The sequence below is a fragment of the Mus musculus genome, chromosome 14, assembly GCF_000001635.26.
Source record: "Mus musculus strain C57BL/6J chromosome 14, GRCm38.p6 C57BL/6J".
Lineage (NCBI taxonomy): Eukaryota > Metazoa > Chordata > Mammalia > Rodentia > Muridae > Mus > Mus musculus.
This window is the reverse complement of record NC_000080.6, coordinates 47790176-47799944: the sequence shown is the minus strand read 5'-3', so window position 1 is coordinate 47799944 and position 9769 is coordinate 47790176. Positions and strand designations below refer to the sequence as shown.

Below are 9769 nucleotides of genomic sequence, written 5' to 3'. Positions count from 1 at the left end.
CAAAAGGCCTCCAGTATGGACTATCTTGGATCAAGACATAGCAGGGGACTAGAAACAGTGGGGCTCTTTGGTGACTGAGACCAGTGTCTGGTTCCAGGAACCCCCACAATACAATATGGTATGTTTTGTGCATACAGCAACTGACCCAGGGCCTCATTCTACGACTCCAGGGGACAATAAACCGTGTTTGTTTAACAGACTTGGTGCTCATTGGAAGAATGCCCTGGCATACTGCCTGACACCCAATAAGAACTTAATAAATATTTATTGAATGAATAAGCAAATCTTAAGCACAGCAATATATTTCTCCCAGCAAGTTAAAAAAAAAGTAAGATTTTTTTTTATCTTATGAATACACACACACACACACACACACACCACCTCACAAGCCCACAGCACAAACAACATAAAGGAAATCAGTGAAAGATGTCTTTGAACTTTGAAACTTGAATCAAAGCACTTAACCTGTCTGGGTAAGGCACCTCACAGAGCATTGTCCCTAAGCATGTTGACAGAGCTGGCCTGCAGGAGTGTCTACCAGCCTTCCCACAGCAGGCACAACTGGAAAGGGCCATCATTCAAATCATGGAAGTGACTGGTTTTTGCAACCTCCAGCTTTGGTCAAGGAGACTAGATACCCATTTGAACCTAGTATAGCTTCTTCAGAGCAGGTTCATAAGAGCGTGGGGAAGAGGTTGAAGATAAGAGTCCTGGTGAGAATCTGTACCTTTGGGGGTTATAACTGTGTTCATAGCAGCAGAAACACACAACTTTGAGGGCAATGGAGGCCGCAGGCAGCGACAATTCTACACTGTGGAACTCGCCACTACTGGCTACTTGGGGTGAGGTGTTTGAGATAGGGAAGGGAAGGGGCTAGCCAGCCATCTGTTCAGCCATGGCAGAGAATAAAAAGTAACATAAAGCCGGGTGGTGTTGGTGCACCCCTTTAATCCCAGCACTTGGGAGGCAGAGGCAGGTGGATTTCTGAGTTCAAGGCCAGCCTGGTCTACAGAGTGAGTTCCAAGACAGCCAGGGCTATACAGAGAAACCCTGTCTCAAAAACAAAAACAAAACAAAACAAAACAAAACAAAACAAAACAAAACAAAACAAAACAAAACAAAACAAAACAAAACCTAACATAAAAAGAAAAGAGCATAGCAGGAAATGTGCAGGGCTATGGGGAGAGGGAGGGAGCTACTGGTGAATATTGGGGCTTCCAAGATGATTCTACAATTCAAAGCATTTACTGCATTTGCAAAGAATCCACAACTGGTTCCCAGCACCCACATCAGGCAGCTCACAACCACCTGTAACTCTAGACCCAGGAAATCCACACACTCTCTTGGCCTCTGTAAGCCAAAGACACACTAGTACACTTAAATTTAAATTTAAAAAAAAAAGAAAAGAAGCTCTATTTTTGTGACAATAAAGTACTCATTTCCAGTTTCTGCAGTATGTGTGGCCAAGGCCTTGTTGAACAGAAGGCAAACAATCCAAATCACAGCCAAGGCATGGACAGGATGTTGATGATAGACATCACAAGAGGAAATAATTCTCCCTGAAATGCGTTCAGAAAGCCATTTCTCCTGGGGCGTCTCCGAGCCTTCCAGAAGACATGCTGGGCCCACTGGCTTAAAGATGATATCTCAATCCTCATAGTTAAAGGCAAGTCCTGCAAAACAAAAAACCACCCCCTATAATTTCAGGAAACAAAACAAGATCAACACAAGTTTTAAAATGATTCCTTTGAGAGGGTGGGGTTTAAATTTTTGTATCCATATTGAACCTTCGCATTGAACATAGAGGAGGCCAAAAGACCCCACCCTGATGTATTGAAACACTCTTGAAAGCAGCTATGACCACATTATTATAAGAATCCACATTAAGGAAGAGATGGACTAACATTCTAAACTATGAAGTGAGTGCCACCATGATAGAGCATGTGCTGTTTGATTACATAGATACACAGAGATAAATTCTATCTATCTAATACTTACTCTTATATATATTTATATTTATTTTACTATTTAATCCTTATAACCCCATGTGGGAAAATATTATTAGACTTGTCTGTATATAAGAAAACTTGGGCAGGGAGCATTACTTACCAAAAGCTATGCATACAGTGAATCTCTCAGCCAGGGTTCAAAGGATAGAAGACTAACTGCAAGACCCCTTCTTTACCATGACACCATGACTTCATTTGTCCCCTCAAAGCCCTTGGGCATTAACTGTATTGAGGGAAAAGCTTCAGCACAGGACAGATATGAATTACATGACTTCCAAGTGTTGCATGAACTTTTCTTGTTGCAGTGGTTTGACTAGGAATGTCCCCACAGGTGCATATATTTGAATGTTGAGTGGCACTATGTGAAAGGATTAGAAGGATTAGTAGGTGCATGTATAGAGACTCTTTATATATTGTGTGGAAGCATCACCTGTCATTAAAAAGCCTATGGCCAATGAGCTGAGGCAGGATTAAAAGGAGAGACATCTGGCAGAGAGAGAAAGGATTCTGGGAAATAGGAACAGGAGAGTTGCCCCCAACTCTGAGGAGACAGATGCATGAACCTAAGGAGAGGTAACTAATTATGTGGCATGATTTAGACTAGATTCTCCCTGCCATGGTGATAATGGACTAATCCTCTGAAACTATAAGCAAGCCCCCAGTTGAATACTTTCTTTCATAAGAGCTGCCATGGGCATGGTGCCTCCTCACAGCTATAGAACGATGACCAAGACACCTGTAGAGACATAAATGAATATCTGTTCTCCTGACAGTTAGGAATACAGCACCTGTGACAAACCAAAAAGTTCCACACAAGTTTAATCACATGAGCCTATGTGTTTACTGAGCTTACTGTTAGGAATGTGGGAGACACCAAAGCTGTCTCTTCAGCAAAACATTTTTCCCCAGTGTGGATGACGACTTCCCCACAGGGCCAAAGATGGAGACCCTCAGTTGAGTTTCCACCCTCCTGTGTCTTCCAACATGACATAAGACCATGTGCAGCTGGCGCAGTACTGGGTACAGCTAAGAAAGAGGTGTAGAAGGGATGGGCAGGAATCTAATGACCTACCCTACAGCTTCGTACTGGGGGAATTCATGAAAACAGTCACAGCCACTCTGATTGTTGGTTCCCAACACAGAGGCAGGCTGATCTCTGTGTGTTCAAGGCCAGTCTGGTTTACATGGTGAGTTCCAGACCAACAGGGTTACATAGTGTAACCCTGTCTCAAAAAAAAAAAAAAAAATCGAGTTCCACACCGCAGCCATAGCATTTCTAGTTTTCCAATAATATATGTAGACTATAAAAACAAACTTGATTTTCAAAAGTTTATTGACAGATCTATGTGCATGTGGGTTGGTTGGTTGGTGGCTTAGTTGGTTTGGTTTGGGTTTTTTTACACAGAGTTTCTCTATGTAGCCTTGGCTATCCTGGACTTCGTTGTAGACCAGGCTGGTCTTGAGCTCAGAGATCTACCTGCCTCTGCCTCCCAAGTGCCAGGATTAAAGGTATGCACCACCACCACCCAGCTCTGGTATTTGGGGGGAAAAAACATTTAATAGAGGGAAAGGAATCAAAACTATGTTTCTAGTCCCCTCTCTAAGGTGGCATAGAGTTGGTTACCAGGCTCTGCAGGTCTGCAAACCTACACTGTCAACAAGGGGGGCAGGCCTCCGTTTCTAGTGCCTCTGAAGGGTCCTTCTGTGGGTCTGCACTAGATACAGTGCATGCTCCTATGGGCATGGCTCCCAAGGCCCTATGATGGCTGTCAGTCATCTGGGGCTGCTTAGCTTCTCAAGTCTCTGAAAGTTTTTGTTTTTGTTTTGTTTTTTTTTTTTTAATGCAGCCATACAGGTGTCCCTACAATGCCAGCCCTCTGACTGGCAGCTTCTAAGCCTTTGGATTCTCATGACTCACTGTGCTCATACAACTGACAGGACAAGCAAGGAGATCTTGGAAATGCCACCTTCCCTCTATGCCAGTTGCTGTCAACCTTGCTCCCTTGCCCCCCAATAGGACAACTCCGAGGTGCATGGCCTGGATTATCTTCTGGAATTCCCCAGCAGAATTAGACAGCAGTCATTCACAGGTGACTCATTCTATAGCAGCCCTTCGATGCTTCATACCCTTCCCTGACCTCCTCATCCCACTGCCAGTTAGCACGTGGATTGTCTCCAGATAAATTACATTCAAAATCTCATTCCAAGGTTGCTTCTGGGGGACTCAACCTGAGATGCTTGATCTCCTGGCAACTGGGGTCTGCAACATGCGTCCACCTGACTTCAATGTTTCCATCCATGCTAGTGAAGAAGTCAGGCAGTTTAGAATGCAAACTCAGGCTACCAACAAGGTCCCTCCTGTGACCAGTGAGCTGTTAGCATAGGAACCAGCCACAGAATCTAAGGGATACCATGAAAGAGGCAGTGACTTCCCATCCGGTCTCTACTAGGGCATGATTTTAACTGGGACTCTTCTAGTTTGTTCCAATAATTCCTTTTTTCTACTTCTATTATCCAGAAGTAGATTACCCTATTGTCATCAAACAGTATTAACATGAGTCAGTTTTACAGGACAGCATATGAAAACTGAGACCCAGAAAAAGGAAGAGACTTATGTAGGGTTGCAGAAGTAGAGGGAAGAGGTAGATGCTCTTACCATAGCGACTGACTGTTGGGCACTGCGAAAGAAGGCATCTGACTGTAAAGCCTCAGATGCTGCTTTCAGATTTGGGAAGTTACTCAAACTCTTTAAGTTCCTCAATAGGAAACGCTAAAAAAACAAATGAGATGATCTAACCACTTAGCATGGACATTATGAGGGTGTATATTTGGCTCTAAATAACAGAAGACCCACGTAGAAGATTCACTAAAGTACATACGTGATGAATTTGCTATCTCCAGAGAACAGGAGGTTCTAAGGCTATTGAGTGGATTCAGTTTTGTTCTGTGATAGTGGATAACTATATAGCAGAGACTGGCCTTGAATTCATGTTCTTCCTGCCTTAGGCTCTTAAGTATTGGGGTAACAGGAAAGAGACTGTCTACCCAAGAAGGAAAGCCTTGACTGTCTCATTGAGGTGTATTGGCCACTACAAGACCTAAACCAAACCCTGAACAGAAGAATCCACACACATGATTGAATTAGACCGAGGCAACAAGTACCCCTCACACTGGAATAGACAGAGACGCTGAGCCAACAGGGGCATTGGGGCTCTGCCACAGGGAGGGAACATGGGCTGACTGCTCAGTGAGAAAAGAGCAAAGTCAACCATGGCTCCTGGGTGTACAGAAGATGCAGGAAAAATTATAAATGAAATGAAATAATAAATAAGTCCATCATAGCACATAGCATCTCTTCTTTGTGCTTAAAAAAAAAAAAAAAAAAAAGCAGCTCTTTCCCTGGTTAAGGCCACTGTCCTCACAGAGACTGAGTATCTGGGAGAGTAACTCCATATCTCAAAAATCATTTTTTCATTCCAGTACAGAGGAAATTTTTGTGAAAGGGAAGGGAGCTGCGGGTCTGGGAGAATAAATTAATAAAGAAAGAAGAGATGGAGCAAGATGGTCACCAGCGTCATGGATATCATGGTTCTGCCTGCGTCTGTTCCCCGCTAGGCTTTAAAGAATGGATTTTACTTTCATTTGTCTTCCTGAAGCCCAAATTCCCACTTGCACCAAAAGACTTCTAAGCAGACAGCCAGCGGAAAACAAGTCTGAGCCTTGGCTACTGAGCCCCTTGTGACTCTAGGCTGCAGGCAGAGGACTTGTCTAACTGGTTTAGTCTGCCCTGACTTAGGCAGCCCCTCATGAATGGATCAGGACAGACATGGCCTCTCCATTACCCACCAGGTTCCTGCTCTGACTTCCCTCCAAGATGGACTATGAACTATTACCTAAATAAACCTTTTCCTCCCCAACTTGCTTAGTGTTTATCACAGCAACAAGAGGAAAATTAAGGCATATCCCAAATGCAAGTCCTGATACTTAACATTTCAGTGTGATTTAATCTCACATTGTTCCCGTATATTATCACTATAGCTAGACCATATATTTACACCATAGCTTGTGTTTAGTAGCTAAAACCTTCTCAATTTGTGTATGCTCTATGATACCCACACAGCAGTACACATTTCAGAATGTGTCTTTATGACTGAGCCAATCACGGCTGTGTCTAGCCTGGTAACCTAGTGCCTTATGAGACCTCTCTATAGCTGACCAAAGGACCCTCGAGAGTCATGAAAGTAAGAGGCATCTTCCCGAACACCAGGCTTGAGCAGCCACAAGCATCCCTGAGCTCCAACTCAACGTGGAGCAGAAGAGATTATCCCAGGTGACCTTCTGTCCCTGTGGTCCCTGTGTGGGGTTCTTGTGTCTTCTCTCCCACTGTGTCCTTGACTGTCTTCTCATGTCCTTGTCTTCCTATAGAAGACAAAATCAGTCAGTGTTCCCCTCTTTATCGCATGAGTATCAAGAAGGGACATCATCCTGCATATTGGAACATCTGGAATTATACAGAGTAATGCCAAGACTTTACCACCCATTGTCCCCATTGAGCTTAGGATTTCAGAAACCCAAATAAGCTTACCAGACCCAGTGTGAAATAAGATTGCAGATGCCTCTGAAAGAATGCTGGCATCTTCATCGTCTAGAAAACCTGAATCAGATAAGGCTTATACAGTTACAAGGGTAGGACCTTCTTCCTACAACAGAGTTCCCAAAGGCAGAGATAGAAAAGGCAGCTTGGGGAAGTGATGCCCAGTGGCTATCGCTTCCTGAGTTCTTAGAACAGGTCATCTGGACTCTTTTGGAAATACAAACAAGGACTCCCACACTTAGGGCTGTGTGGCCCAAGCAGGACCATTTCACTTGTGTGAGATATCATTCCTTCATCTCCATCACCCAGGAAGACTGTGAGTCGAGTATCCAGAGAGACAACTCTTGTGACGTCCCTGGCCCCGGACTCCACACGCAATACATGCTAAGGAAATAGAGTTCTGAACATAGCTGTCACCATCCCATCATCCCCTGCCCAGTGTGCCCAATATACCAGGGCTGTCACTGAGTTGAGCTAGCTGTTCCAGCAGGATAAGAGCCGGGTTTGCTTGGGCAGAGGCTCTGAGATTCTGAGGCAGTGCCAGGTCTCACCATTCCTGAGCTCAGCACCACTGACTTTTCAGACTGAGTACTCGTTAGTTCTACAGGCTGTCCTGGGTGTTTGGGAATATTTGGCAATATTTCTGGTTTCTATTCATAAGACAGCAGTAGCCTCCTCCCTAGTTGTGGCAATTAAAAATACCTCCAGGTGTTGCCAAGTACCCTCTGGGAAGCAAGATCAGGCCCAGTTGAGAAACCCCTGTATAATGAAATGTTCATAATGGATTTCTTAGCATCCAAGAATCCACTCAGAACTTCTGGTTAGAATCCAACTGCCCTGTTTCTGAAGAACACATTACACATTTCATAAGCATTGTCGGGTAGGGGGTGCTGGGAATATTATTGAACATTTGTATTTATTTATATGAGCACTTCACTCTATGATCATATGTCCTGGCTACTGGTTTCTGTTCAATAAAATGGTGGTGGGCAAGCAGGCAGGATGGGCTATGCCTTGGACACAGGCCAGATGTTTACAGCCCCCACCCCCACCCCCTGGCCTGGATCAACACCCTCACAAAGGCACACACACACACACACACACACACACACACACCACTACTCTTTTCAAAGCTATTTATGACTCTCTAGAGCAACAGAGCCAAAGCACTGTCCCCTTCATCTGCAGGGGCCCTTTCAAAAGAAAACAAAAATAAATAAGCAGAAGAATGGCTGATGCCTAGGCTATTCAAGTTACCTTCTGATGACCTGTGCGACCCAGGCTACTGAGTGTTAAGCCCCTATATCAACTATCCCTGTCATGTGAAAGAGATTGGGAGGGTCATGGAGAGAACCCTGGCCAGGCATGTGATTACTCACTGCTGGCTTTTTGGGAGAGACCCTTCTAAAAGCCCCCCCACCCCCAGATCTCTTCCTGGTGTCTCAAAACCAACAACAACAAAGTAGTATGTGATCTTCCCAGGTTTGGGGTATATTGTGTGGATGTTGAGAAAGACAACCTCAACACCAACCACATGAAACTACCCAAAACATCCACCAAAAGTAGATGAGGCAGGGAAGTTTGGAACCTGGGGCCTAGGGGGATGTAGAATTTGTTACGCATCTCATAAGACAGTCCTATAAATGTCACCTCCTTACCTGTCACCACAAGTTGAGTTTCCACTATCTCAGGTTCAGAAGCCAGGCCCACGGAGACAGAAGCCAGGTGTGTCCATTCTAAAGCTCAGGCTCTTTGCACACCAGGGTTCTCCACCCAGTTGCACAGTTAAATCACCTGAGAAGCTAAAGGAAAACCTGGTGCCACCAATTGAATAGAAATCCTGGTAGTGATGCCTCTTCCTACACACAGGCAGCCCCTCCAGCTCCTAATGTCAGCAGCTCCAGGGAGACACCCTGCTATCAGGAGCAGCTGTTACCAGAGGCAGACAGGAAGCCTTGAGAATCACCAGCTACCATAGGAAACCTGCCCCTCAGCTCCATGGCACCTGTGAGAGTGACCCTAGCAAAGACTCTTAGTAATGGGGGACACAGAATCTGAACTGGTCATCTTTTGTAACCAACCCAGCCACAAAAACTGTCCACCTACAGATTTCCTGCCTGCAATGTTCTGGGACTGGAGCCTAGCAAAATTGTCATCGAAGAGACCAGAGAGACTTCACCTAGCAACTGATGGGAGCAGAGTCCCACAGCCACACATTAGGCATCCCTTTGGAGGGATGGGGAGGAAGGATCGAAGAAACCAGAGGGGTCAGGGACACACCGTTAGAACACAGCCCAGGGTCAACACCTCTGTCTCCTGTGGGAGATACGTGTCGGCCAGGAGCTCCGTCATTAAACTACCTCATGCTTTTACATCAAGATGGTCATCTGTTCGTGATTCTTGGGTGCACGCTGAACGGGATTTGAGTGGGGGTTTCCCCACTAGTTTCTTTCATTCGGAGGTCCCACCGAGATCTGCCTGACACCGAGGAACCCTGAAAGACCCCTTGGAGGTACATTTGTTTGTGTGTGTCTTACATGTTGTCTGTTGTCTAAGTGTGACACCACTGAATTTGTGTCTTGGTTTGTGAATTTGTGTCTTGATTTGTGAATTTGTGTCTTGGTTTTAGGATTCCAAGATTGTGGGTTCGAGTCCAACCTTGTGCCTTCGTTTTACATCTGGCAGAGTGAGGAACGAGTGTGCTTAGATACTGGTGTCTTTTATTCTCTGTTGCTGTCTTATTTTTGCGTTGCTGCCTTGTTTTTGCTTGTGGTTTTTGTCATGGGACAGACTGTGTGTGTGGTGCCGACTGTGCACTTGGACTGACGTTAGGACAGAATTTGTCAGTGATAGTTAAGAAAAACAACTCAGCGTGCGTCCCTGGCCGCATGCAGCAACAGGGCCGGACTGAGAACTTCCGGCTGGCCAGGCTCCACGTGGGAAACTGTGGCCCAGGGAGGAACACCGATATGGAGGTTTCCCCAGGTTGCCTGCTCCACCACCACCATCACGCATTTCACTGCCTGCGGGATGGGCAAGAAAAGAAAGAGGGGCGAGGCCCGCAGAGGCCCCGTGCCGGCCCCTCCTGGCTTCCTAGGGCCTACTAGAGTCGCTGCCTCTGCCGCCTTTCCCCCCCAACCCCAGTTGGCCTGGTGCAGCCAGCTGT

At 45.6% G+C, this 9769-nt stretch overlaps 1 long non-coding RNA gene across 2 annotated transcripts in view; it reads left to right on the top strand.

Moving 5' to 3' along the window:
• Gm41148 overlaps nt 1–8907 on the top strand; it is a 14335-nt gene extending 5428 nt beyond the window's left edge. For both annotated transcript variants that reach the window (XR_874596.2, XR_874597.2), the window contains exons 2-3: nt 3857–4099; nt 8712–8907. This is a non-coding gene — a long non-coding RNA (predicted gene, 41148). The remainder of the gene's footprint in view (nt 1–3856; nt 4100–8711) is intronic.
• Nucleotides 8908–9769: the final 862 nt, after the last annotated feature.